This window comes from Misgurnus anguillicaudatus, chromosome 14 (assembly GCF_027580225.2).
Source record: "Misgurnus anguillicaudatus chromosome 14, ASM2758022v2, whole genome shotgun sequence".
In the NCBI taxonomy this organism is placed as follows: domain Eukaryota; kingdom Metazoa; phylum Chordata; class Actinopteri; order Cypriniformes; family Cobitidae; genus Misgurnus; species Misgurnus anguillicaudatus.
The window spans coordinates 4,410,883-4,436,531 of NC_073350.2; the positions used below are offsets into that span (position 1 = coordinate 4,410,883).

A 25,649-nucleotide genomic window follows, 5' to 3' on the forward strand; every position below is an offset into this window, starting at 1 on the left:
CAACCCTGATTAAATCTCATCCACCTGTAGTTCTCAGGTGACCCTTTAGACCTTGGTTAGCCTGTTCATGTGTGCTTGATTTGAGCTGAAGCTAAACTCTGCAGGGCTGCTGCACTCCAGGACCGACGTTTGCCTACCCCTACGTTAAAAGGATCCAGGATAAACTTTGAGTCAGAAATATTAGAGCGCCAAACTACAGACACACAGGCTTAGAGCCAAGGGGGCACCCGGATTTGAACCGGAGACCTCTTGATCTGCAGTCAAATGCTCTACCACTGAGCTATGCCCCCTATGTGAAGACACGTGGCTGGAGAATTGAAAAAGCATCATGTGTTATACTTCACCACTGTTAAAGCTGTGGTGATTATGTCCAAGTGAATCGTTAGACCTCCCTATCTGCGTTTAAACGCTCTAGCGCTGACCTACAACAATTGCGCTAGATCCAACGTATGTTTTCAACCATTCCGCTAATGTTTTTCAGTTGTTATGATGTTATGTGTTCCTCTTACAGCAAACATCAACAAAGGTAACCGCTCAACCCAGTCTTTCCCACTTTCTAGACAGCTGGCACATAGCACGGACTTTAGAGTCTGAAAACACTCAAGTGTCCCCCAGAGACTCTGGATTGTAAGCACTTCAAAACTGGTGCAAAGAAAACACGTTGCTTTCTCTACTGGGCGGCAGACCACGCCTAGAGGCGTATGGAACAACGTAACCTGCGCCACAGACAGTTCAACATCACAACGACAGACGACGAGGATGGGATTCGAACCCACGCGTGCAGAGCACAATGGATTAGCAGTCCATCGCCTTAACCACTCGGCCACCTCGTCAAGTGAAACTTCCTCGGAACCCCGGCCGTTGGGGATTTTGCGATTCCTAAATTACCAGCAAGTACACTGTAGCGTGCATCAAATGGTTTCCTTTGTTGATGTAATTAAACGTTATCTTTTAGAAAGGGTTCATTTTGGCCTAACGGAAGGTAAACGCCTGAAGAGAACTGTGCATGAGCAATCCATCGCCTTAGACATGTTTAGAAATAAAATCAAGGACTGACCTTTAATTGATTGGGGTTCTTTTTCAAAATGGTTTTCAACGGATTTCAACATGAAACAGGCAAAAACCAAACGAGACATTCAAGACTTTATGTAAAGGGAACAAGAGGTTTTCATTGGCTTATCTACACAGTCAACTGGCTGGGTAATGTTGACTAAACCTCAGTACATTTACCTGCCGTACGTTCAACTAACACTAACCGACGATCAGGTTTACAATAACGTGCATCAAACTGATGTAACTGTTGAGTTAACTAAATCAACATGACCAAAACCCTGTCATATCTGCAACAAAGTGTTTGTTTCAGTCGAACTGAGGACTTTTTGTGATAACCACATCACCACAGAAACCTGTTTGTTTGGATTTTTTTGGTTATTTTGATGGATTTGGCCACACATTTTCTGTCTGTGCAACACTCCTCAAAGGGGCTATGCTTTTTCGCCCACTTGCGAACTGGCCACCTTTCATGCGTGAAGCGAATGTGACAGGCGGAACTGTGTGTAACTTTAAAAGTGCTTCATGACACAAGGAGTAACGTGTCTCAAGAAAGGCATTTAACTCGCAGCGTATCAAAAGGACCGCGCTGTTTCTGCCCGGTTTCGGACCGAGGACCTTTCGCGTGTTAGGCGAACGTGATAACCACTACACTACAGAAACCTGCACGCTCTGACACTTGGTTGTATTAACGGATTTTGTCACATTTTTTGCGGTCGTTTGAAGGAACCGCTCAAACTGTATGAGAAAGGTGGCGCATTTCCCAGGAATGCATGGATGCTTCTTCTGAAACTGGCAAACAGCCACACACTTCTTAGTTCGGGTATCTCACCGATTTGTTTCAGACGTGAAGTGTGAGCAGTCAAGATGCAGCTCTGCGATCTGCCAGAATAGTAGACTTCAGTTTCACCCCACCTCCAACACACCTGTCTGTAATTATCAAGCTGAATACCTTGATTAGCTGCTTCAGCTACGTTGGGGTTGGAGCTAAAATCTGCAGGGCGGAAGCTCACCAGGAGCAGGGTCGGAGACCCCTGGTATAGTGTAAGCACACAATTCGTGAGCTTTGGCTTCACGTCGCATGGGTTTTACTCGTTGAGTGTACGTTGGCATTTAGCCACGACTGTGCTGAAATGGCACAGTGTATGCTCGTCTTTAGCATTAGAACAGGGGTAGGCAACGCCGGTCCTGAAGTGCCGCAGTCCTGCAGATTTTATTTCCAACCCTGATTAAATCTCATCCACCTGTAGTTCTCAGGTGACCCTTTAGACCTTGGTTAGCCTGTTCATGTGTGCTTGATTTGAGCTGAAGCTAAACTCTGCAGGGCTGCTGCACTCCAGGACCGACGTTTGCCTACCCCTACGTTAAAAGGATCCAGGATAAACTTTGAGTCAGAAATATTAGAGCGCCAAACTACAGACACACAGGCTTAGAGCCAAGGGGGCACCCGGATTTGAACCGGAAACCTCTTGATCTGCAGTCAAATGCTCTACCACTGAGCTATGCCCCCTATGTGAAGACACGTGGCTGGAGAATTGAAAAAGCATCATGTGTTATACTTCACCACTGTTAAAGCTGTGGTGATTATGTCCAAGTGAATCGTTAGACCTCCCTATCTGCGTTTAAACGCTCTAGCGCTGACCTACAACAATTGCGCTAGATCCAACGTATGTTTTCAACCATTCCGCTAATGTTTTTCAGTTGTTATGATGTTATGTGTTCCTCTTACAGCAAACATCAACAAAGGTAACCGCTCAACCCAGTCTTTCCCACTTTCTAGACAGCTGGCACATAGCACGGACTTTAGAGTCTGAAAACACTCAAGTGTCCCCCAGAGACTCTGGATTGTAAGCACTTCAAAACTGGTGCAAAGAAATCACGTTGCTTTCTCTACTGGGCGGCAGACCACGCCTAGAGGCGTATGGAACAACGTAACCTGCGGCACAGACAGTTCAACATCACAACGACAGACGACGAGGATGGGATTCGAACCCACGCGTGCAGAGCACAATGGATTAGCAGTCCATCGCCTTAACCACTCGGCCACCTCGTCACGTGAAACTTCCTCGGAACCCCGGCCGTTGGGGATTTTGCGATTCCTAAATTACCAGCAAGTACACTGTAGCGTGCATCAAATGGTTTCCTTTGTTGATGTAATTAAACGTTATCTTTTAGAAAGGGTTCATTTTGGCCTAACGGAAGGTAAACGCCTGAAGAGAACTGTGCATGAGCAATCCATCGCCTTAGACATGTTTAGAAATAAAATCAAGGACTGACCTTTAATTGATTGGGGTTCTTTTTCAAAATGGTTTTCAACGGATTTCAACATGAAACAGGCAAAAACCAAACGAGACATTCAAGACTTTATGTAAAGGGAACAAGAGGTTTTCATTGGCTTATCTACACAGTCAACTGGCTGGGTAATGTTGACTAAACCTCAGTACATTTACCTGCCGTACGTTCAACTAACACTAACCGACGATCAGGTTTACAATAACGTGCATCAAACTGATGTAACTGTTGAGTTAACTAAATCAACATGACCAAAACCCTGTCATATCTGCAACAAAGTGTTTGTTTCAGTCGAACTGAGGACTTTTTGTGATAACCACATCACCACAGAAACCTGTTTGTTTGGATTTTTTTGGTTATTTTGATGGATTTGGCCACACATTTTCTGTCTGTGCAACACTCCTCAAAGGGGCTATGCTTTTTCGCCCACTTGCGAACTGGCCACCTTTCATGCGTGAAGCGAATGTGACAGGCGGAACTGTGTGTAACTTTAAAAGTGCTTCATGACACAAGGAGTAACGTGTCTCAAGAAAGGCATTTAACTCGCAGCGTATCAAAAGGACCGCGCTGTTTCTGCCCGGTTTCGGACCGAGGACCTTTCGCGTGTTAGGCGAACGTGATAACCACTACACTACAGAAACCTGCACGCTCTGACACTTGGTTGTATTAACGGATTTTGTCACATTTTTTGCGATCGTTTGAAGGAACCGCTCAAACTGTATGAGAAAGGCGGCGCATTTCCCAGGAATGCATGGATGCTTCTTCTGAAACTGGCAAACAGCCACACACTTCTTAGTTCGGGTATCTCACCGATTTGTTTCAGACGTGAAGTGTGAGCAGTCAAGTTGCAGCTCTGCGATCTGCCAGAATAGTAGACTTCAGTTTCACCCCACCTCCAACACACCTGTCTGTAATTATCAAGCTGAATACCTTGATTAGCTGCTTCAGCTACGTTGGGGTTGGAGCTAAAATCTGCAGGGCGGAAGCTCACCAGGAGCAGGGTCGGAGACCCCTGGTATAGTGTAAGCACACAATTCGTGAGCTTTGGCTTCACGTCGCATGGGTTTTACTCGTTGAGTGTACGTTGGCATTTAGCCACGACTGTGCTGAAATGGCACAGTGTATGCTCGTCTTTAGCATTAGAACAGGGGTAGGCAACGCCGGTCCTGAAGTGCCGCAGTCCTGCAGATTTTATTTCCAACCCTGATTAAATCTCATCCACCTGTAGTTCTCAGGTGACCCTTTAGACCTTGGTTAGCCTGTTCATGTGTGCTTGATTTGAGCTGAAGCTAAACTCTGCAGGGCTGCTGCACTCCAGGACCGACGTTTGCCTACCCCTACGTTAAAAGGATCCAGGATAAACTTTGAGTCAGAAATATTAGAGCGCCAAACTACAGACACACAGGCTTAGAGCCAAGGGGGCACCCGGATTTGAACCGGAGACCTCTTGATCTGCAGTCAAATGCTCTACCACTGAGCTATGCCCCCTATGTGAAGACACGTGGCTGGAGAATTGAAAAAGCATCATGTGTTATACTTCACCACTGTTAAAGCTGTGGTGATTATGTCCAAGTGAATCGTTAGACCTCCCTATCTGCGTTTAAACGCTCTAGCGCTGACCTACAACAATTGCGCTAGATCCAACGTATGTTTTCAACCATTCCGCTAATGTTTTTCAGTTGTTATGATGTTATGTGTTCCTCTTACAGCAAACATCAACAAAGGTAACCGCTCAACCCAGTCTTTCCCACTTTCTAGACAGCTGGCACACAGCACGGACTTTAGAGTCTGAAAACACTCAAGTGTCCCCCAGAGACTCTGGATTGTAAGCACTTCAAAACTGGTGCAAAGAAAACACGTTGCTTTCTCTACTGGGCGGCAGACCACGCCTAGAGGCGTATGGAACAACGTAACCTGCGGCACAGACAGTTCAACATCACAACGACTGACGACGAGGATGGGATTCGAACCCACGCGTGCAGAGCACAATGGATTAGCAGTCCATCGCCTTAACCACTCGGCCACCTCGTCAAGTGAAACTTCCTCGGAACCCCGGCCGTTGGGGATTTTGCGATTCCTAAATTACCAGCAAGTACACTGTAGCGTGCATCAAATGGTTTCCTTTGTTGATGTAATTAAACGTTATCTTTTAGAAAGGGTTCATTTTGGCCTAACGGAAGGTAAACGCCTGAAGAGAACTGTGCATGAGCAATCCATCGCCTTAGACATGTTTAGAAATAAAATCAAGGACTGACCTTTAATTGATTGGGGTTCTTTTTCAAAATGGTTTTCAACGGATTTCAACATGAAACAGGCAAAAACCAAACGAGACATTCAAGACTTTATGTAAAGGGAACAAGAGGTTTTCATTGGCTTATCTACACAGTCAACTGGCTGGGAAATGTTGACTAAACCTCAGTACATTTACCTGCCGTACGTTCAACTAACACTAACCGACGATCAGGTTTACAATAACGTGCATCAAACTGATGTAACTGTTGAGTTAACTAAATCAACATGACCAAAACCCTGTCATATCTGCAACAAAGTGTTTGTTTCAGTCGAACTGAGGACTTTTTGTGATAACCACATCACCACAGAAACCTGTTTGTTTGGATTTTTTTGGTTATTTTGATGGATTTGGCCACACATTTTCTGTCTGTGCAACACTCCTCAAAGGGGCTATGCTTTTTCGCCCACTTGCGAACTGGCCACCTTTCATGCGTGAAGCGAATGTGACAGGCGGAACTGTGTGTAACTTTAAAAGTGCTTCATGACACAAGGAGTAACGTGTCTCAAGAAAGGCATTTAACTCGCAGCGTATCAAAAGGACCGCGCTGTTTCTGCCCGGTTTCGGACCGAGGACCTTTCGCGTGTTAGGCGAACGTGATAACCACTACACTACAGAAACCTGCACGCTCTGACACTTGGTTGTATTAACGGATTTTGTCACATTTTTTGCGATCGTTTGAAGGAACCGCTCAAACTGTATGAGAAAGGCGGCGCATTTCCCAGGAATGCATGGATGCTTCTTCTGAAACTGGCAAACAGCCACACACTTCTTAGTTCGGGTATCTCACCGATTTGTTTCAGACGTGAAGTGTGAGCAGTCAAGTTGCAGCTCTGCGATCTGCCAGAATAGTAGACTTCAGTTTCACCCCACCTCCAACACACCTGTCTGTAATTATCAAGCTGAATACCTTGATTAGCTGCTTCAGCTACGTTGGGGTTGGAGCTAAAATCTGCAGGGCGGAAGCTCACCAGGAGCAGGGTCGGAGACCCCTGGTATAGTGTAAGCACACAATTCGTGAGCTTTGGCTTCACGTCGCATGGGTTTTACTCGTTGAGTGTACGTTGGCATTTAGCCACGACTGTGCTGAAATGGCACAGTGTATGCTCGTCTTTAGCATTAGAACAGGGGTAGGCAACGCCGGTCCTGAAGTGCCGCAGTCCTGCAGATTTTATTTCCAACCCTGATTAAATCTCATCCACCTGTAGTTCTCAGGTGACCCTTTAGACCTTGGTTAGCCTGTTCATGTGTGCTTGATTTGAGCTGAAGCTAAACTCTGCAGGGCTGCTGCACTCCAGGACCGACGTTTGCCTACCCCTACGTTAAAAGGATCCAGGATAAACTTTGAGTCAGAAATATTAGAGCGCCAAACTACAGACACACAGGCTTAGAGCCAAGGGGGCACCCGGATTTGAACCGGAGACCTCTTGATCTGCAGTCAAATGCTCTACCACTGAGCTATGCCCCCTATGTGAAGACACGTGGCTGGAGAATTGAAAAAGCATCATGTGTTATACTTCACCACTGTTAAAGCTGTGGTGATTATGTCCAAGTGAATCGTTAGACCTCCCTATCTGCGTTTAAACGCTCTAGCGCTGACCTACAACAATTGCGCTAGATCCAACGTATGTTTTCAACCATTCCGCTAATGTTTTTCAGTTGTTATGATGTTATGTGTTCCTCTTACAGCAAACATCAACAAAGGTAACCGCTCAACCCAGTCTTTCCCACTTTCTAGACAGCTGGCACACAGCACGGACTTTAGAGTCTGAAAACACTCAAGTGTCCCCCAGAGACTCTGGATTGTAAGCACTTCAAAACTGGTGCAAAGAAAACACGTTGCTTTCTCTACTGGGCGGCAGACCACGCCTAGAGGCGCATGGAACAACGTAACCTGCGGCACAGACAGTTCAACATCACAACGACAGACGACGAGGATGGGATTCGAACCCACGCGTGCAGAGCACAATGGATTAGCAGTCCATCGCCTTAACCACTCGGCCACCTCGTCAAGTGAAACTTCCTCGGAACCCCGGCCGTTGGGGATTTTGCGATTCCTAAATTACCAGCAAGTACACTGTAGCGTGCATCAAATGGTTTCCTTTGTTGATGTAATTAAACGTTATCTTTTAGAAAGGGTTCATTTTGGCCTAACGGAAGGTAAACGCCTGAAGAGAACTGTGCATGAGCAATCCATCGCCTTAGACATGTTTAGAAATAAAATCAAGGACTGACCTTTAATTGATTGGGGTTCTTTTTCAAAATGGTTTTCAACGGATTTCAACATGAAACAGGCAAAAACCAAACGAGACATTCAAGACTTTATGTAAAGGGAACAAGAGGTTTTCATTGGCTTATCTACACAGTCAACTGGCTGGGTAATGTTGACTAAACCTCAGTACATTTACCTGCCGTACGTTCAACTAACACTAACCGACGATCAGGTTTACAATAACGTGCATCAAACTGATGTAACTGTTGAGTTAACTAAATCAACATGACCAAAACCCTGTCATATCTGCAACAAAGTGTTTGTTTCAGTCGAACTGAGGACTTTTTGTGATAACCACATCACCACAGAAACCTGTTTGTTTGGATTTTTTTGGTTATTTTGATGGATTTGGCCACACATTTTCTGTCTGTGCAACACTCCTCAAAGGGGCTATGCTTTTTCGCCCACTTGCGAACTGGCCACCTTTCATGCGTGAAGCGAATGTGACAGGCGGAACTGTGTGTAACTTTAAAAGTGCTTCATGACACAAGGAGTAACGTGTCTCAAGAAAGGCATTTAACTCGCAGCGTATCAAAAGGACCGCGCTGTTTCTGCCCGGTTTCGGACCGAGGACCTTTCGCGTGTTAGGCGAACGTGATAACCACTACACTACAGAAACCTGCACGCTCTGACACTTGGTTGTATTAACGGATTTTGTCACATTTTTTTGCGATCGTTTGAAGGAACCGCTCAAACTGTATGAGAAAGGCGGCGCATTTCCCAGGAATGCATGGATGCTTCTTCTGAAACTGGCAAACAGCCACACACTTCTTAGTTCGGGTATCTCACCGATTTGTTTCAGACGTGAAGTGTGAGCAGTCAAGTTGCAGCTCTGCGATCTGCCAGAATAGTAGACTTCAGTTTCACCCCACCTCCAACACACCTGTCTGTAATTATCAAGCTGAATACCTTGATTAGCTGCTTCAGCTACGTTGGGGTTGGAGCTAAAATCTGCAGGGCGGAAGCTCACCAGGAGCAGGGTCGGAGACCCCTGGTATAGTGTAAGCACACAATTCGTGAGCTTTGGCTTCACGTCGCATGGGTTTTACTCGTTGAGTGTACGTTGGCATTTAGCCACGACTGTGCTGAAATGGCACAGTGTATGCTCGTCTTTAGCATTAGAACAGGGGTAGGCAACGCCGGTCCTGAAGTGCCGCAGTCCTGCAGATTTTATTTCCAACCCTGATTAAATCTCATCCACCTGTAGTTCTCAGGTGACCCTTTAGACCTTGGTTAGCCTGTTCATGTGTGCTTGATTTGAGCTGAAGCTAAACTCTGCAGGGCTGCTGCACTCCAGGACCGACGTTTGCCTACCCCTACGTTAAAAGGATCCAGGATAAACTTTGAGTCAGAAATATTAGAGCGCCAAACTACAGACACACAGGCTTAGAGCCAAGGGGGCACCCGGATTTGAACCGGAGACCTCTTGATCTGCAGTCAAATGCTCTACCACTGAGCTATGCCCCCTATGTGAAGACACGTGGCTGGAGAATTGAAAAAGCATCATGTGTTATACTTCACCACTGTTAAAGCTGTGGTGATTATGTCCAAGTGAATCGTTAGACCTCCCTATCTGCGTTTAAACGCTCTAGCGCTGACCTACAACAATTGCGCTAGATCCAACGTATGTTTTCAACCATTCCGCTAATGTTTTTCAGTTGTTATGATGTTATGTGTTCCTCTTACAGCAAACATCAACAAAGGTAACCCCTCAACCCAGTCTTTCCCACTTTCTAGACAGCTGGCACATAGCACAGACTTTAGAGTCTGAAAACACTCAAGTGTCCCCCAGAGACTCTGGATTGTAAGCACTTCAAAACTGGTGCAAAGAAGACACATTGCTTTCTCTACTGGGCGGCAGACCACGCCTAGAGGCGTATGGAACAACGTAACCTGCGGCACAGACAGTTGAACATCACAACGAAAGACGACGAGGATGGGATTCGAACCCACGCGTGCAGAGCACAATGGATTAGCAGTCCATCGCCTTAACCACTCGGCCACCTCGTCACGTGAAACCTCCTCGGAACCCCGGCCGTTGGGGATTTTGCGATTCCTAAATTACCAGCAAGTACACTGTAGCGTGCATCAAATGGTTTCCTTTGTTGATGTAATTAAACGTTATCTTTTAGAAAGGGTTCATTTTGGCCTAACGGAAGGTAAACGCCTGAAGAGAACTGTGCATGAGCAATCCATCGCCTTAGACATGTTTAGAAATAAAATCAAGGACTGACCTTTAATTGATTGGGGTTCTTTTTCAAAATGGTTTTCAACGGATTTCAACATGAAACAGGCAAAAACCAAACGAGACATTCAAGACTTTATGTAAAGGGAACAAGAGGTTTTCATTGGCTTATCTACACAGTCAACTGGCTGGGTAATGCTGACTAAACCTCAGTACATTTACCTGCCGTACGTTCAACTAACACTAACCGACGATCAGGTTTACAATAACGTGCATCAAACTGATGTAACTGTTGAGTTAACTAAATCAACATGACCAAAACCCTGTCATATCTGCAACAAAGTGTTTGTTTCAGTCGAACTGAGGACTTTTTGTGATAACCACATCACCACAGAAACCTGTTTGTTTGGATTTTTTTGGTTATTTTGATGGATTTGGCCACACATTTTCTGTCTGTGCAACACTCCTCAAAGGGGCTATGCTTTTTCGCCCACTTGCGAACTGGCCACCTTTCATGCGTGAAGCAAATGTGACAGGCGGAACTGTGTGTAACTTTAAAAGTGCTTCATGACACAAGGAGTAACGTGTCTCAAGAAAGGCATTTAACTCGCAGCGTATCAAAAGGACCGCGCTGTTTCTGCCCGGTTTCGGACCGAGGACCTTTCGCGTGTTAGGCGAACGTGATAACCACTACACTACAGAAACCTGCACGCTCTGACACTTGGTTGTATTAACGGATTTTGTCACATTTTTTGCGATCGTTTGAAGGAACCGCTCAAACTGTATGAGAAAGGCGGCGCATTTCCCAGGAATGCATGGATGCTTCTTCTGAAACTGGCAAACAGCCACACACTTCTTAGTTCGGGTATCTCACCGATTTGTTTCAGACGTGAAGTGTGAGCAGTCAAGTTGCAGCTTTGCGATCTGCCAGAATAGTAGACTTCAGTTTCACCCCACCTCCAACACACCTGTCTGTAATTATCAAGCTGAATACCTTGATTAGCTGCTTCAGCTACGTTGGGGTTGGAGCTAAAATCTGCAGGGCGGAAGCTCACCAGGAGCAGGGTCGGAGACCCCTGGTATAGTGTAAGCACACAATTCGTGAGCTTTGGCTTCACGTCGCATGGGTTTTACTCGTTGAGTGTACGTTGGCATTTAGCCACGACTGTGCTGAAATGGCACAGTGTATGCTCGTCTTTAGCATTAGAACAGGGGTAGGCAACGCCGGTCCTGAAGTGCCGCAGTCCTGCAGATTTTATTTCCAACCCTGATTAAATCTCATCCACCTGTAGTTCTCAGGTGACCCTTTAGACCTTGGTTAGCCTGTTCATGTGTGCTTGATTTGAGCTGAAGCTAAACTCTGCAGGGCTGCTGCACTCCAGGACCGACGTTTGCCTACCCCTACGTTAAAAGGATCCAGGATAAACTTTGAGTCAGAAATATTAGAGCGCCAAACTACAGACACACAGGCTTAGAGCCAAGGGGGCACCCGGATTTGAACCGGAGACCTCTTGATCTGCAGTCAAATGCTCTACCACTGAGCTATGCCCCCTATGTGAAGACACGTGGCTGGAGAATTGAAAAAGCATCATGTGTTATACTTCACCACTGTTAAAGCTGTGGTGATTATGTCCAAGTGAATCGTTAGACCTCCCTATCTGCGTTTAAACGCTCTAGCGCTGACCTACAACAATTGCGCTAGATCCAACGTATGTTTTCAACCATTCCGCTAATGTTTTTCAGTTGTTATGATGTTATGTGTTCCTCTTACAGCAAACATCAACAAAGGTAACCGCTCAACCCAGTCTTTCCCACTTTCTAGACAGCTGGCACATAGCACGGACTTTAGAGTCTGAAAACACTCAAGTGTCCCCCAGAGACTCTGGATTGTAAGCACTTCAAAACTGGTGCAAAGAAAACACGTTGCTTTCTCTACTGGGCGGCAGACCACGCCTAGAGGCGTATGGAACAACGTAACCTGCGGCACAGACAGTTCAACATCACAACGACAGACGACGAGGATGGGATTCGAACCCACGCGTGCAGAGCACAATGGATTAGCAGTCCATCGCCTTAACCACTCGGCCACCTCGTCAAGTGAAACTTCCTCGGAACCCCGGCCGTTGGGGATTTTGCGATTCCTAAATTACCAGCAAGTACACTGTAGCGTGCATCAAATGGTTTCCTTTGTTGATGTAATTAAACGTTATCTTTTAGAAAGGGTTCATTTTGGCCTAACGGAAGGTAAACGCCTGAAGAGAACTGTGCATGAGCAATCCATCGCCTTAGACATGTTTAGAAATAAAATCAAGGACTGACCTTTAATTGATTGGGGTTCTTTTTCAAAATGGTTTTCAACGGATTTCAACATGAAACAGGCAAAAACCAAACGAGACATTCAAGACTTTATGTAAAGGGAACAAGAGGTTTTCATTGGCTTATCTACACAGTCAACTGGCTGGGTAATGTTGACTAAACCTCAGTACATTTACCTGCCGTACGTTCAACTAACACTAACCGACGATCAGGTTTACAATAACGTGCATCAAACTGATGTAACTGTTGAGTTAACTAAATCAACATGACCAAAACCCTGTCATATCTGCAACAAAGTGTTTGTTTCAGTCGAACTGAGGACTTTTTGTGATAACCACATCACCACAGAAACCTGTTTGTTTGGATTTTTTTGGTTATTTTGATGGATTTGGCCACACATTTTCTGTCTGTGCAACACTCCTCAAAGGGGCTATGCTTTTTCGCCCACTTGCGAACTGGCCACCTTTCATGCGTGAAGCGAATGTGACAGGCGGAACTGTGTGTAACTTTAAAAGTGCTTCATGACACAAGGAGTAACGTGTCTCAAGAAAGGCATTTAACTCGCAGCGTATCAAAAGGACCGCGCTGTTTCTGCCCGGTTTCGGACCGAGGACCTTTCGCGTGTTAGGCGAACGTGATAACCACTACACTACAGAAACCTGCACGCTCTGACACTTGGTTGTATTAACGGATTTTGTCACATTTTTTGAGATCGTTTGAAGGAACCGCTCAAACTGTATGAGAAAGGCGGCGCATTTCCCAGGAATGCATGGATGCTTCTTCTGAAACTGGCAAACAGCCACACACTTCTTAGTTCGGGTATCTCACCGATTTGTTTCAGACGTGAAGTGTGAGCAGTCAAGTTGCAGCTCTGCGATCTGCCAGAATAGTAGACTTCAGTTTCACCCCACCTCCAACACACCTGTCTGTAATTATCAAGCTGAATACCTTGATTAGCTGCTTCAGCTACGTTGGGGTTGGAGCTAAAATCTGCAGGGCGGAAGCTCACCAGGAGCAGGGTCGGAGACCCCTGGTAAAGTGTAAGCACACAATTCGTGAGCTTTGGCTTCACGTCGCATGGGTTTTACTCGTTGAGTGTACGTTGGCATTTAGCCACGACTGTGCTGAAATGGCACAGTGTATGCTCGTCTTTAGCATTAGAACAGGGGTAGGCAACGCCGGTCCTGAAGTGCCGCAGTCCTGCAGATTTTATTTCCAACCCTGATTAAATCTCATCCACCTGTAGTTCTCAGGTGACCCTTTAGACCTTGGTTAGCCTGTTCATGTGTGCTTGATTTGAGCTGAAGCTAAACTCTGCAGGGCTGCTGCACTCCAGGACCGACGTTTGCCTACCCCTACGTTAAAAGGATCCAGGATAAACTTTGAGTCAGAAATATTAGAGTGCCAAACTACAGACACACAGGCTTAAAGCCAAGGGGGCACCCGGATTTGAACCGGAGACCTCTTGATCTGCAGTCAAATGCTCTACCACTGAGCTATGCCCCCTATGTGAAGACACGTGGCTGGAGAATTGAAAAAGCATCATGTGTTATACTTCACCACTGTTAAAGCTGTGGTGATTATGTCCAAGTGAATCGTTAGACCTCCCTATCTGCGTTTAAACGCTCTAGCGCTGACCTACAACAATTGCGCTAGATCCAACGTATGTTTTCAACCATTCCGCTAATGTTTTTCAGTTGTTATGATGTTATGTGTTCCTCTTACAGCAAACATCAACAAAGGTAACCGCTCAACCCAGTCTTTCCCACTTTCTAGACAGCTGGCACATAGCACGGACTTTAGAGTCTGAAAACACTCAAGTGTCCCCCAGAGACTCTGGATTGTAAGCACTTCAAAACTGGTGCAAAGAAAACACGTTGCTTTCTCTACTGGGCGGCAGACCACGCCTAGAGGCGTATGGAACAACGTAACCTGCGGCACAGACAGTTCAACATCACAACGACAGACGACGAGGATGGGATTCGAACCCACGCGTGCAGAGCACAATGGATTAGCAGTCCATCGCCTTAACCACTCGGCCACCTCGTCAAGTGAAACTTCCTCGGAACCCCGGCCGTTGGGGATTTTGCGATTCCTAAATTACCAGCAAGTACACTGTAGCGTGCATCAAATGGTTTCCTTTGTTGATGTAATTAAACGTTATCTTTTAGAAAGGGTTCATTTTGGCCTAACGGAAGGTAAACGCCTGAAGAGAACTGTGCATGAGCAATCCATCGCCTTAGACATGTTTAGAAATAAAATCAAGGACTGACCTTTAATTGATTGGGGTTCTTTTTCAAAATGGTTTTCAACGGATTTCAACATGAAACAGGCAAAAACCAAACGAGACATTCAAGACTTTATGTAAAGGGAACAAGAGGTTTTCATTGGCTTATCTACACAGTCAACTGGCTGGGTAATGTTGACTAAACCTCAGTACATTTACCTGCCATACGTTCAACTAACACTAACCGACGATCAGGTTTACAATAACGTGCATCAAACTGATGTAACTGTTGAGTTAACTAAATCAACATGACCAAAACCCTGTCATATCTGCAACAAAGTGTTTGTTTCAGTTGAACTGAGGACTTTTTGTGATAACCACATCACCACAGAAACCTGTTTGTTTGGATTTTTTTGGTTATTTTGATGGATTTGGCCACACATTTTCTGTCTGTGCAACACTCCTCAAAGGGGCTATGCTTTTTCGCCCACTTGCGAACTGGCCACCTTTCATGCGTGAAGCGAATGTGACAGGCGGAACTGTGTGTAACTTTAAAAGTGCTTCATGACACAAGGAGTAACGTGTCTCAAGAAAGGCATTTAACTCGCAGCGTATCAAAAGGACCGTGCTGTTTCTGCCCGGTTTCGGACCGAGGACCTTTCGCGTGTTAGGCGAACGTGATAACCACTACACTACAGAAACCTGCACGCTCTGACACTTGGTTGTATTAACGGATTTTGTCACATTTTTTGCGATCGTTTGAAGGAACCGCTCAAACTGTATGAGAAAGGCGGCGCATTTCCCAGGAATGCATGGATGCTTCTTCTGAAACTGGCAAACAGCCACACACTTCTTAGTTCGGGTATCTCACCGATTTGTTTCAGACGTGAAGTGTGAGCAGTCAAGTTGCAGCTCTGCGATCTGCCAGAATAGTAGACTTCAGTTTCACCCCACCTCCAACACACCTGTCTGTAATTATCAAGCTGAATACCTTGATTAGCTGCTTCAGCTACGTTGGGGTTAGAGCTAAAATCTGCAGGGCGGAAGCTCACCAGGAGCAGGGTCGGAGACCCCTGGTATAGTGTAAGCACACAATTCGTGAGCTTTGGCTTCACGTCGCATGGGTTTTACTCGTTGAGTGTACGTTGGCATTTAGCCACGACTGTGCTGAAATGGCACAGTGTATGCTCGTCTTTAGCATTAGAACAGGGGTAGGCAACGCCGGTCCTGAAGTGCCACAGTCCTGCAGATTTTATTTCCAACCCTGATTAAATCTCATCCACCTGTAGTTCTCAGGTGACCCTTTAGACCTTGGTTAGCCTGTTCATGTGTGCTTGATTTGAGCTGAAGCTAAACTCTGCAGGGCTGCTGCACTCCAGGACCGACGTTTGCCTACCCCTACGTTAAAAGGATCCAGGATAAACTTTGAGTCAGAAATATTAGAGTGCCAAACTACAGACACACAGGCTTAAAGCCAAGGGGGCACCCGGATTTGAACCGGAGACCTCTTGATCTGCAGTCAAATGCTCTACCACTGAGCTATGCCCCCTATGTGAAGACACGTGGCTGGAGAATTGAAAAAGCATCATGTGTTATACTTCACCACTGTTAAAGCTGTGGTGATTATGTCCAAGTGAATCGTTAGACCTCCCTATCTGCGTTTAAACGCTCTAGCGCTGACCTACAACAATTGCGCTAGATCCAACGTATGTTTTCAACCATTCCGCTAATGTTTTTCAGTTGTTATGATGTTATGTGTTCCTCTTACAGCAAACATCAACAAAGGTAACCGCTCAACCCAGTCTTTCCCACTTTCTAGACAGCTGGCACATAGCACGGACTTTAGAGTCTGAAAACACTCAAGTGTCCCCCAGAGACTCTGGATTGTAAGCACTTCAAAACTGGTGCAAAGAAAACACGTTGCTTTCTCTACTGGGCGGCAGACCACGCCTAGAGGCGTATGGAACAACGTAACCTGCGGCACAGACAGTTCAACATCACAACGACAGACGACGAGGATGGGATTCGAACCCACGCGTGCAGAGCACAATGGATTAGCAGTCCATCGCCTTAACCACTCGGCCACCTCGTCAAGTGAAACTTCCTCGGAACCCCGGCCGTTGGGGATTTTGCGATTCCTAAATTACCAGCAAGTACACTGTAGCGTGCATCAAATGGTTTCCTTTGTTGATGTAATTAAACGTTATCTTTTAGAAAGGGTTCATTTTGGCCTAACGGAAGGTAAACGCCTGAAGAGAACTGTGCATGAGCAATCCATCGCCTTAGACATGTTTAGAAATAAAATCAAGGACTGACCTTTAATTGATTGGGGTTCTTTTTCAAAATGGTTTTCAACGGATTTCAACATGAAACAGGCAAAAACCAAACGAGACATTCAAGACTTTATGTAAAGGGAACAAGAGGTTTTCATTGGCTTATCTACACAGTCAACTGGCTGGGTAATGTTGACTAAACCTCAGTACATTTACCTGCCATACGTTCAACTAACACTAACCGACGATCAGGTTTACAATAACGTGCATCAAACTGATGTAACTGTTGAGTTAACTAAATCAACATGACCAAAACCCTGTCATATCTGCAACAAAGTGTTTGTTTCAGTTGAACTGAGGACTTTTTGTGATAACCACATCACCACAGAAACCTGTTTGTTTGGATTTTTTTGGTTATTTTGATGGATTTGGCCACACATTTTCTGTCTGTGCAACACTCCTCAAAGGGGCTATGCTTTTTCGCCCACTTGCGAACTGGCCACCTTTCATGCGTGAAGCGAATGTGACAGGCGGAACTGTGTGTAACTTTAAAAGTGCTTCATGACACAAGGAGTAACGTGTCTCAAGAAAGGCATTTAACTCGCAGCGTATCAAAAGGACCGTGCTGTTTCTGCCCGGTTTCGGACCGAGGACCTTTCGCGTGTTAGGCGAACGTGATAACCACTACACTACAGAAACCTGCACGCTCTGACACTTGGTTGTATTAACGGATTTTGTCACATTTTTTGCGATCGTTTGAAGGAACCGCTCAAACTGTATGAGAAAGGCGGCGCATTTCCCAGGAATGCATGGATGCTTCTTCTGAAACTGGCAAACAGCCACACACTTCTTAGTTCGGGTATCTCACCGATTTGTTTCAGACGTGAAGTGTGAGCAGTCAAGTTGCAGCTCTGCGATCTGCCAGAATAGTAGACTTCAGTTTCACCCCACCTCCAACACACCTGTCTGTAATTATCAAGCTGAATACCTTGATTAGCTGCTTCAGCTACGTTGGGGTTAGAGCTAAAATCTGCAGGGCGGAAGCTCACCAGGAGCAGGGTCGGAGACCCCTGGTATAGTGTAAGCACACAATTCGTGAGCTTTGGCTTCACGTCGCATGGGTTTTACTCGTTGAGTGTACGTTGGCATTTAGCCACGACTGTGCTGAAATGGCACAGTGTATGCTCGTCTTTAGCATTAGAACAGGGGTAGGCAACGCCGGTCCTGAAGTGCCACAGTCCTGCAGATTTTATTTCCAACCCTGATTAAATCTCATCCACCTGTAGTTCTCAGGTGACCCTTTAGACCTTGGTTAGCCTGTTCATGTGTGCTTGATTTGAGCTGAAGCTAAACTCTGCAGGGCTGCTGCACTCCAGGACCGACGTTTGCCTACCCCTACGTTAAAAGGATCCAGGATAAACTTTGAGTCAGAAATATTAGAGCGCCAAACTACACACACACAGGCTTAGAGCCAAGGGGGCACCCGGATTTGAACCGGAGACCTCTTGATCTGCAGTCAAATGCTCTACCACTGAGCTATGCCCCCTATGTGAAGACACGTGGCTGGAGAATTGAAAAAGCATCATGTGTTATACTTCACCACTGTTAAAGCTGTGGTGATTATGTCCAAGTGAATCGTTAGACCTCCCTATCTGCGTTTAAACGCTCTAGCGCTGACCTACAACAATTGCGCTAGATCCAACGTATGTTTTCAACCATTCCGCTAATGTTTTTCAGTTGTTATGATGTTATGTGTTCCTCTTACAGCAAACATCAACAAAGGTAACCGCTCAACCCAGTCTTTCCCACTTTCTAGACAGCTGGCACATAGCACGGACTTTAGAGTCTGAAAACACTCAAGTGTCCCCCAGAGACTCTGGATTGTAAGCACTTCAAAACTGGTGCAAAGAAAACACGTTGCTTTCTCTACTGGGCGGCAGACCACGCCTAGAGGCGTATGGAACAACGTAACCTGCGGCACAGACAGTTCAACATCACAACGACAGACGACGAGGATGGGATTCGAACCCACGCGTGCAGAGCACAATGGATTAGCAGTCCATCGCCTTAACCACTCGGCCACCTCGTCACGTGAAACTTACTCGGAACCCCGGCCGTTGGGGATTTTGCGATTCCTAAATTACCAGCAAGTACACTGTAGCCTGCATCAAATGGTTTCCTTTGTTGATGTAATTAAACGTTATCTTTTAGAAAGGGTTCATTTTGGCCTAACGGAAGGTAAACGCCTGAAGAGAACTGTGCATGAGCAATCCATCGCCTTAGACATGTTTAGAAATAAAATCAAGGACTGACCTTTAATTGATTGGGGTTCTTTTTCAAAATGGTTTTCAACGGATTTCAACATGAAACAGGCAAAAACCAAACGAGACATTCAAGACTTTATGTAAAGGGAACAAGAGGTTTTCATTGGCTTATCTACACAGTCAACTGGCTGGGTAATGTTGACTAAACCTCAGTACATTTACCTGCCGTACGTTCAACTAACACTAACCGACGATCAGGTTTACAATAACGTGCATCAAACTGATGTAACTGTTGAGTTAACTAAATCAACATGACCAAAACCCTGTCATATCTGCAAGAAAGTGTTTGTTTCAGTCGAACTGAGGACTTTTTGTGATAACCACATCACCACAGAAACCTGTTTGTTTGGATTTTTTTGGTTATTTTGATGGATTTGGCCACACATATTCCGTCTGTGCAACACTCCTCAAAGGGGCTATGCTTTTTCGCCCACTTGCGAACTGGCCACCTTTCATGCGTGAAGCGAATACTCAGTTGCGAACCGAGGACCTTTCGCGTGTTAGGTGAACGTGATAACCACTACACTACAGAAACCTGCACGCTCTGACACTTGGTGTTATTAACCGATTTTGTCACATTTTTTGCGATTGTTTGAAGGAACCGCTCAAACTGTATGAGAAAGGCGGCGCATTTCCCAGGAATGCATGGATGCTTCTTCTGAAACTGGCAAACAGCCACACACTTCTTAGTTCGGGTATCTCACCGATTTGTTTCAGACGTGAAGTGTGAGCAGTCAAGTTGCAGCTCTGCGATCTGACCGAATAGTAGACTTCAGTTTCAACCCACCTCCAACACACCTGTCTGTAATTATCAAGCTGAATACCTTGATTAGCTGCTTCAGCTACGTTGGGGTTGGAGCTAAAATCTGCAGGGCGGAAGCTCACCAGGAGCAGGGTCGGAGAACCCTGGTATAGTGTAAGGGATTAAATTAAATCTCATCCACCTGTAGTTCTCAGGTGACCCTTTCGACCTTGGTTAGCCTGTTCATGTGTGCTTGATTTGAGCTGAAGCTAAACTCTGCAGGGCTGCTGCACTCCAGGACCGACGTTTGCCTACCCCTACGTTAAAAGGATCCAGGATAAACTTTGAGTCAGAAATATTAGAGCGGCAAACTACAGACACACAGGCTTAGAGCCAAGGGGGCACCCGGATCTGCAGTCAAATGCTCTACCACTGAGCTATACCCCTATGTGAAGACACGTGGCTGGAGAATTGAAAAAGCATCATGTGTTACCACTGTTAAAGCTGTGGTGATTATGTCCAAGTGAATCGTTAGACCTCCCTATCTGCGTTTAAACGCTCTAGCGCTGACCTACAACAATTGTGCTAGAGCCAACGTATGTTTTCAATCATTCCGCTAATGTTTTTCAATTGTTATGATGTTATGTGTTCCTCTTACAGCAAACATCAACAAAGGTAACTGCTCAACCCAGTCTTTCCCACTTTCTAGACAGCTGGCACATAGCACGGACTTTAGAGTCTGAAAACACTCAAGTGTCCCCCAGAGACTCTGTATTGTAAGCACTTCAAAACTGGTGCAAAGAAAACACATTGCTTTCTCTACTGGGTGGCAGACCACCCCTAGAGGCGTATGAAACAACGTAATCTGCGGCAAAGACAGTTCAACATCACAACGACAGACTACGAGGATGGGATTTGAACCCACGTGTGCAGAGCACAATGGATTTGCAGTCCATCGCCTTAACCACTCAGCCACCTCATCATGCCAAACTTCCTCGGAAACCCGGCCTTTGGACATTTCGCTTCTTCTGAAACTACGTTTCATTGGGCTTGGAGCTAAAATCTGCAGGGCGGATGCTCAGCAGGAGCAGGGTCGGAGATCACTGGTATAGTGTGAGCAGACAAGTCGTGAGCTTTGGCTTCACGTCGCATGGGTTTTACTCGTTGAGTGTACGTTGGCATTTAGCCACGACTGTGCTGAAATGGCACAGTGTATGCTCGTCTTTAGCATTAGAACAGGGGTAGGCAACGCCAGTCCTGAAGTGCTGCAGTCCTGCAGATTTAATATCCAACCCTGATTAACCCCCAGGGGTCCAAAAATGCGCACCGCGTTTTGACTTGTTTTCTCCTTATAATAGTAGAATCAACTTAAAATACTCCATCATTAATAATCATAGACTTGCGTGTTTGACATCATTTGAAACTGTGAAGGGTCTTCTTTAATTTGTGTACATTCACAATAACAACAGATCTTTGTGTTTTTGTCAAATAAAGAAAATAAGCAGGGTGCGCATCCAGACATTTCTGTCTCCACCAGCTGTCTCTTAAAACACGTAACCAGTTGAAACTCTGCGAATACTCATCACACAAACATGATACACATATCCAAAGAAAGCCTGAAATGTCTACTTTTAAACTTTTAATTATAATCGAAAACAAGTATTGCCTGTTTATATAATCTGCATTGAAGTAAAGAGAGTACCGTTTTTCCTGGCTGACTTCATTATCTTTATTGCAGCCACATCCACAGGCGTCACCCGCTGTTGACATGGTACCGGAAAAGGCTACAGACACAGGCTTACAGCCAAGAAGCATCCAGCTTTGAACCGGAGACCTCTTCAACTGCAGTCAAATGCTTTACCACTGAGCTATACCCAGGGGTGCACATAACTGGTGCGCAGTTGCTCATGGGGGATTAAAAGAAAAAATGCGCACCAGACACTACTCTAAAAGGTGCTTTTGCGTACTGCTGGAACTTCAGGGATTGCTACATCCATCATTGGTAAGATAATTATTACAAACGTGTTAACATTAATGTGTGTTAGCAGAGGTGCAATAGTCACTGGCCAGTTTGGCCAATTTAGATATTTAAGCACAACAAGACGTGAAACAGATCTCACACGATCTCTTCACTCACGTGTTGTTTGATAAGTTTTGTTTGCGCGCACCTCTTGTGCAAGCACGATCCACATCTCAAAGTTTCAGATAGCTTGCTAGTAACTGACAGCAGGCCTGAGTTTTTTTTCTTGAACTTGAGCGGACATTTTAAAACAAAATCATCTCAAAATGCTGTGATTATAGTAGTAAAAGTCTTTTACACATTAAATAAATACAAGCAGTTGAGAAAAAAATGTGTGAAAATTACAGACCAGCCTGAAAACATTAACAGCACTGTTTATTTCATTTGTATGTTTGTTCTATTGCATTTATTTGTGGTATTGCTCATAATTTTTTTTCTGACCATTTACTTAACAATATCTGAAATTTATGAGTTAGCAGTCAATGTTACATGGGTTTAAAACAATAACCAGGGATATTTTATAATATATACAACATCGTCTATCATGTTTAAACCACAGTGATATGGCGAAGAGAGTAGTCAGGAGATTAGTGATGATGACAGCACGTAAGATGTCGGTGCTATGAATAGTGTGAGCACCCGGCAGCATCTCCAGGTGCTCCTTTGAGAACCAGGACAAAAAAGTTATTTGCACCCCTGGCTATACCCCCTATGAAATACACGTGGCTAAAGAATTGAAAAAGCATCATGTGTTATACTTCACAGTTAAAGCTGTCATGATAATGTCTAAGTGAACCATTAGACCTCCCTATCTGCGTTTAATATAACTGATTGGGTGAAGAAATTAAGTCATAACAGCTAGGTTACCACAAGAGTGAGTAAATTATGAGTGAATTTTCAAATTCTGGTGAACTAGTTCTTTAAGATTAACAAATACTATTAATACATTTTTGCTAAAATTAGCATTAAATAATGCTAATAAATGGAATTCTATTGTAAAAGTTTACCATATTTTTATTAAGATTCTCATCACTTTAATACACATATGAGCATTTTTTCTACATATTTTGAAACTAAACCTCACAAAATTGGATTTAATTAATCATTTAAACAAAAACAAAACAACAACATGCTCGGAGATCATGGTGCACACTTTACCAAGATAAATGTGCTTTTTATGAGCTGTGGTATTTTGGTTTACTCTCTGGTTCTTTAAATGCTGAATGTACCATGTCATGTTTCATACACTGTCATTTGTGATGTCACACCAATCAGAGAGCAATGAAGGGATCCATCCAGCCCGTTTCCATAGTGATGAATGGGTTGAGCAGAGGTTGAGTGCTGGAGAGTGAGGGACAGATTGCTGACACCTGTGTATGAAAAAAGACTATAATTGCAATATAGTGTGTTTTCACTATATGCTGGTTACGTTATGTATGTATATATTCTGGTGGTTACTCTATGTAATTATGACGCAGATCAGTTATAAAAAAAATTGCAGAAGAACTGTTTTGGTCAGCATTATTTCATTTGCGTCTTTCTGATGTTGAAGGCCGGGTCTTTGGTTCATCTGGTTTGCCCTCTGTGGATCTGATCTGTGAAACAAGGTCAGGTTAAATCATTACACGACCAATTAACCATACTTACAAAAAGAAAACCATCAAATAGCTGCCCATGCATGTATCAGATTGAATGGACGAAATATGAAAGTGATCAATAATGATTCTTTGACATTAAGTCAAACAGCATGTGTTTAAAGTTAAAACTTCAAATGCATATAAAAGCTTTGTTCATGCAACACATTATCATCTTTAAAGGTTTTAAAATGGCAATTAAGGGGTGGGAAAGATGACATCTTAAACAGAATGAAACTTAAGACACATTAATCAGGCAACAAGCGTTTTTAAATGACGGTAATAAAGTGACGTACACCTCAATGGACCTAATGGTTTATAAATGGTTCTATTATAACAAACATCCTATTGCAGACTCTGCATCTGTTATGATGGATACATTTATATTCATACTCCGTCATCAGATCTATTTCTTTCTGCTTACCTCTGCTGGCCCATACTAAAATCAATAGGGTGAACATATGTGACATTCTTCCCGGACGGGTCCTTGACAAGATTTCGGGTGTGTCTTCCGAAAGTTGTATTTGTCGACCGCACCCGTCATCAAAGTTCTCACATTTCAGTTAAAAACATAAGACATACAATCGTAGTTTCATTCTTACCTTAAAATGTAATGGTTGCTTTTCTGAAATAGAACCTGAAATAATAAACCTCAATGATATATGTGGTCGAAAAATATTACTTCTGGAAGACACACCCGAAATCCTGGACAGGACACGTCCGGGAAGAATGGCACGTATGGTCACCATAAAAATCAATCATTTTGTTTCTTGGTCACTCCACAAATATACCTCTCTCCACCATTCTGCCAAATCTGGGGTAAAAACTAGCTGCTTGACAATACACTGGTATGTTCTTACCATCAACAACTAGTAGTTCAGTTCGGTTCCATACACACTGTATCACAAGTTCGAATGAAGTTTTTCCTAAGACTAAATTCACACGTAAACTCTTTACCAGGGTCTCCCTAGTCTCATGTAGCCTCTCCTACTGAAAGTCTAGGTACCATGGCTGCTTTAAAGAGGGGGTTACGATACAGATTACAATAACAATCTTTTTACTTGAGACACAAAACAATTGAAGATATTAAGATCTAAACTAAATGAGTTTATGCTTAAACAAAGAAAAATATTGAATGTAACGTGCAGAGACTTGTGGTAGAATTCAAGTGCAGAAGTTTATTAATAAGGCCAGGCAAACAAGACAAAAGGGTAATCCAAAGGCGTAATCCAATATACAGGCAAAAAGATCATAACAAAAAACAAGGCAACATGAAACAATGACACAAACAATGCCACTACATCGGCTTGGTAGTGCAGGTTACAACGGACAATACTTTGCAATGTGAATGAGTAAGTGGCATGGTTATATACACAAAGAACAGAAAGTGAAAGTAGAAGCAGAGTGAGTGTCCAATGTCTGGTTTGTGGAGAGGGTGCCACCTGGTGGTAGGATGAATGAGCAGAGGGAGCCATGATGACTACTGACAGATCCCCACCCCTAGGAGTGGATTCCAGACAAAAAGATATCCCACAAAGTGCTCAGCTGATTCATGGAAAAAAAGCTGCATAATTGTCAAAGCTGTGTTGAGATGGCAGTAAATATGTGATAGTTTGTTACAAAAATACATTTGAATAATGTTTTGTTTCATATAGTCTTCACTTCTATATGTTTTGATTTATAGTGATGGTTTTATTCATTCATTTTTTTCATGTTTCCTGTTGTTTTAAGTAGATACAAGAGCATCATTGCTTCACTAAAAAGTATATAATCACATGGCCTGCATTATCTTGTTTGTATCCAAGAACAGCTGTCATCTGGCAATACATATAAAATTACAGTCTGCTTGTTTTACTTATTTTTGTCCACTAAAAAATAATGTGTATATAATATCTGTAACACTGACAGAGACCGTAGTAGAGTTGTCAAGTTACTGATGCAATCAGGTATTAGTGCACCTGTCCCTTATACAAACGCATACGTTTTCATGCCTGTTATCAGGTTTGTGTGAATTCATGCACTGC

At 44.2% G+C, this 25,649-nt stretch overlaps 27 non-coding genes across 27 annotated transcripts; all 27 read right to left on the minus strand.

The window, feature by feature from the left end:
- Window positions 1-218: 218 nt before the first annotated feature.
- trnac-gca (transfer RNA cysteine (anticodon GCA)) lies at window positions 219-290 on the minus strand. Its single transcript has one exon. It is a non-coding gene; the product is annotated as a tRNA-Cys (tRNA).
- Window positions 291-751: 461 nt separating this feature from the next.
- trnas-gcu (transfer RNA serine (anticodon GCU)) lies at window positions 752-833 on the minus strand. The gene has a single exon. It is a non-coding gene; the product is annotated as a tRNA-Ser (tRNA).
- Window positions 834-1,640: 807 nt separating this feature from the next.
- Window positions 1,641-1,713, minus strand: trnav-aac (transfer RNA valine (anticodon AAC)). The gene has a single exon. It is a non-coding gene; the product is annotated as a tRNA-Val (tRNA).
- Window positions 1,714-2,488: 775 nt separating this feature from the next.
- Window positions 2,489-2,560, minus strand: trnac-gca (transfer RNA cysteine (anticodon GCA)). Its single transcript has one exon. It is a non-coding gene; the product is annotated as a tRNA-Cys (tRNA).
- A 461-nt stretch (window positions 2,561-3,021) lies between these two features.
- Window positions 3,022-3,103, minus strand: trnas-gcu (transfer RNA serine (anticodon GCU)). Its single transcript has one exon. It is a non-coding gene; the product is annotated as a tRNA-Ser (tRNA).
- An 807-nt stretch (window positions 3,104-3,910) lies between these two features.
- trnav-aac (transfer RNA valine (anticodon AAC)) lies at window positions 3,911-3,983 on the minus strand. The gene has a single exon. It is a non-coding gene; the product is annotated as a tRNA-Val (tRNA).
- A 775-nt stretch (window positions 3,984-4,758) lies between these two features.
- trnac-gca (transfer RNA cysteine (anticodon GCA)) lies at window positions 4,759-4,830 on the minus strand. The gene has a single exon. It is a non-coding gene; the product is annotated as a tRNA-Cys (tRNA).
- A 461-nt stretch (window positions 4,831-5,291) lies between these two features.
- trnas-gcu (transfer RNA serine (anticodon GCU)) lies at window positions 5,292-5,373 on the minus strand. The gene has a single exon. It is a non-coding gene; the product is annotated as a tRNA-Ser (tRNA).
- An 807-nt stretch (window positions 5,374-6,180) lies between these two features.
- trnav-aac (transfer RNA valine (anticodon AAC)) lies at window positions 6,181-6,253 on the minus strand. Its single transcript has one exon. It is a non-coding gene; the product is annotated as a tRNA-Val (tRNA).
- A 775-nt stretch (window positions 6,254-7,028) lies between these two features.
- trnac-gca (transfer RNA cysteine (anticodon GCA)) lies at window positions 7,029-7,100 on the minus strand. The gene has a single exon. It is a non-coding gene; the product is annotated as a tRNA-Cys (tRNA).
- A 461-nt stretch (window positions 7,101-7,561) lies between these two features.
- Window positions 7,562-7,643, minus strand: trnas-gcu (transfer RNA serine (anticodon GCU)). Its single transcript has one exon. It is a non-coding gene; the product is annotated as a tRNA-Ser (tRNA).
- An 807-nt stretch (window positions 7,644-8,450) lies between these two features.
- On the minus strand, window positions 8,451-8,523 carry trnav-aac (transfer RNA valine (anticodon AAC)). The gene has a single exon. It is a non-coding gene; the product is annotated as a tRNA-Val (tRNA).
- Window positions 8,524-9,299: 776 nt separating this feature from the next.
- trnac-gca (transfer RNA cysteine (anticodon GCA)) lies at window positions 9,300-9,371 on the minus strand. Its single transcript has one exon. It is a non-coding gene; the product is annotated as a tRNA-Cys (tRNA).
- A 461-nt stretch (window positions 9,372-9,832) lies between these two features.
- Window positions 9,833-9,914, minus strand: trnas-gcu (transfer RNA serine (anticodon GCU)). Its single transcript has one exon. It is a non-coding gene; the product is annotated as a tRNA-Ser (tRNA).
- Window positions 9,915-10,721: 807 nt separating this feature from the next.
- Window positions 10,722-10,794, minus strand: trnav-aac (transfer RNA valine (anticodon AAC)). The gene has a single exon. It is a non-coding gene; the product is annotated as a tRNA-Val (tRNA).
- Window positions 10,795-11,569: 775 nt separating this feature from the next.
- trnac-gca (transfer RNA cysteine (anticodon GCA)) lies at window positions 11,570-11,641 on the minus strand. The gene has a single exon. It is a non-coding gene; the product is annotated as a tRNA-Cys (tRNA).
- Window positions 11,642-12,102: 461 nt separating this feature from the next.
- Window positions 12,103-12,184, minus strand: trnas-gcu (transfer RNA serine (anticodon GCU)). Its single transcript has one exon. It is a non-coding gene; the product is annotated as a tRNA-Ser (tRNA).
- Window positions 12,185-12,991: 807 nt separating this feature from the next.
- On the minus strand, window positions 12,992-13,064 carry trnav-aac (transfer RNA valine (anticodon AAC)). The gene has a single exon. It is a non-coding gene; the product is annotated as a tRNA-Val (tRNA).
- A 775-nt stretch (window positions 13,065-13,839) lies between these two features.
- trnac-gca (transfer RNA cysteine (anticodon GCA)) lies at window positions 13,840-13,911 on the minus strand. The gene has a single exon. It is a non-coding gene; the product is annotated as a tRNA-Cys (tRNA).
- A 461-nt stretch (window positions 13,912-14,372) lies between these two features.
- Window positions 14,373-14,454, minus strand: trnas-gcu (transfer RNA serine (anticodon GCU)). Its single transcript has one exon. It is a non-coding gene; the product is annotated as a tRNA-Ser (tRNA).
- An 807-nt stretch (window positions 14,455-15,261) lies between these two features.
- On the minus strand, window positions 15,262-15,334 carry trnav-aac (transfer RNA valine (anticodon AAC)). Its single transcript has one exon. It is a non-coding gene; the product is annotated as a tRNA-Val (tRNA).
- Window positions 15,335-16,109: 775 nt separating this feature from the next.
- Window positions 16,110-16,181, minus strand: trnac-gca (transfer RNA cysteine (anticodon GCA)). The gene has a single exon. It is a non-coding gene; the product is annotated as a tRNA-Cys (tRNA).
- A 461-nt stretch (window positions 16,182-16,642) lies between these two features.
- Window positions 16,643-16,724, minus strand: trnas-gcu (transfer RNA serine (anticodon GCU)). The gene has a single exon. It is a non-coding gene; the product is annotated as a tRNA-Ser (tRNA).
- Window positions 16,725-17,531: 807 nt separating this feature from the next.
- On the minus strand, window positions 17,532-17,604 carry trnav-aac (transfer RNA valine (anticodon AAC)). The gene has a single exon. It is a non-coding gene; the product is annotated as a tRNA-Val (tRNA).
- Window positions 17,605-18,379: 775 nt separating this feature from the next.
- Window positions 18,380-18,451, minus strand: trnac-gca (transfer RNA cysteine (anticodon GCA)). Its single transcript has one exon. It is a non-coding gene; the product is annotated as a tRNA-Cys (tRNA).
- A 461-nt stretch (window positions 18,452-18,912) lies between these two features.
- On the minus strand, window positions 18,913-18,994 carry trnas-gcu (transfer RNA serine (anticodon GCU)). The gene has a single exon. It is a non-coding gene; the product is annotated as a tRNA-Ser (tRNA).
- A 1,874-nt stretch (window positions 18,995-20,868) lies between these two features.
- On the minus strand, window positions 20,869-20,953 carry trnas-gcu (transfer RNA serine (anticodon GCU)). Its single transcript has one exon. It is a non-coding gene; the product is annotated as a tRNA-Cys (tRNA).
- Window positions 20,954-25,649: the final 4,696 nt, after the last annotated feature.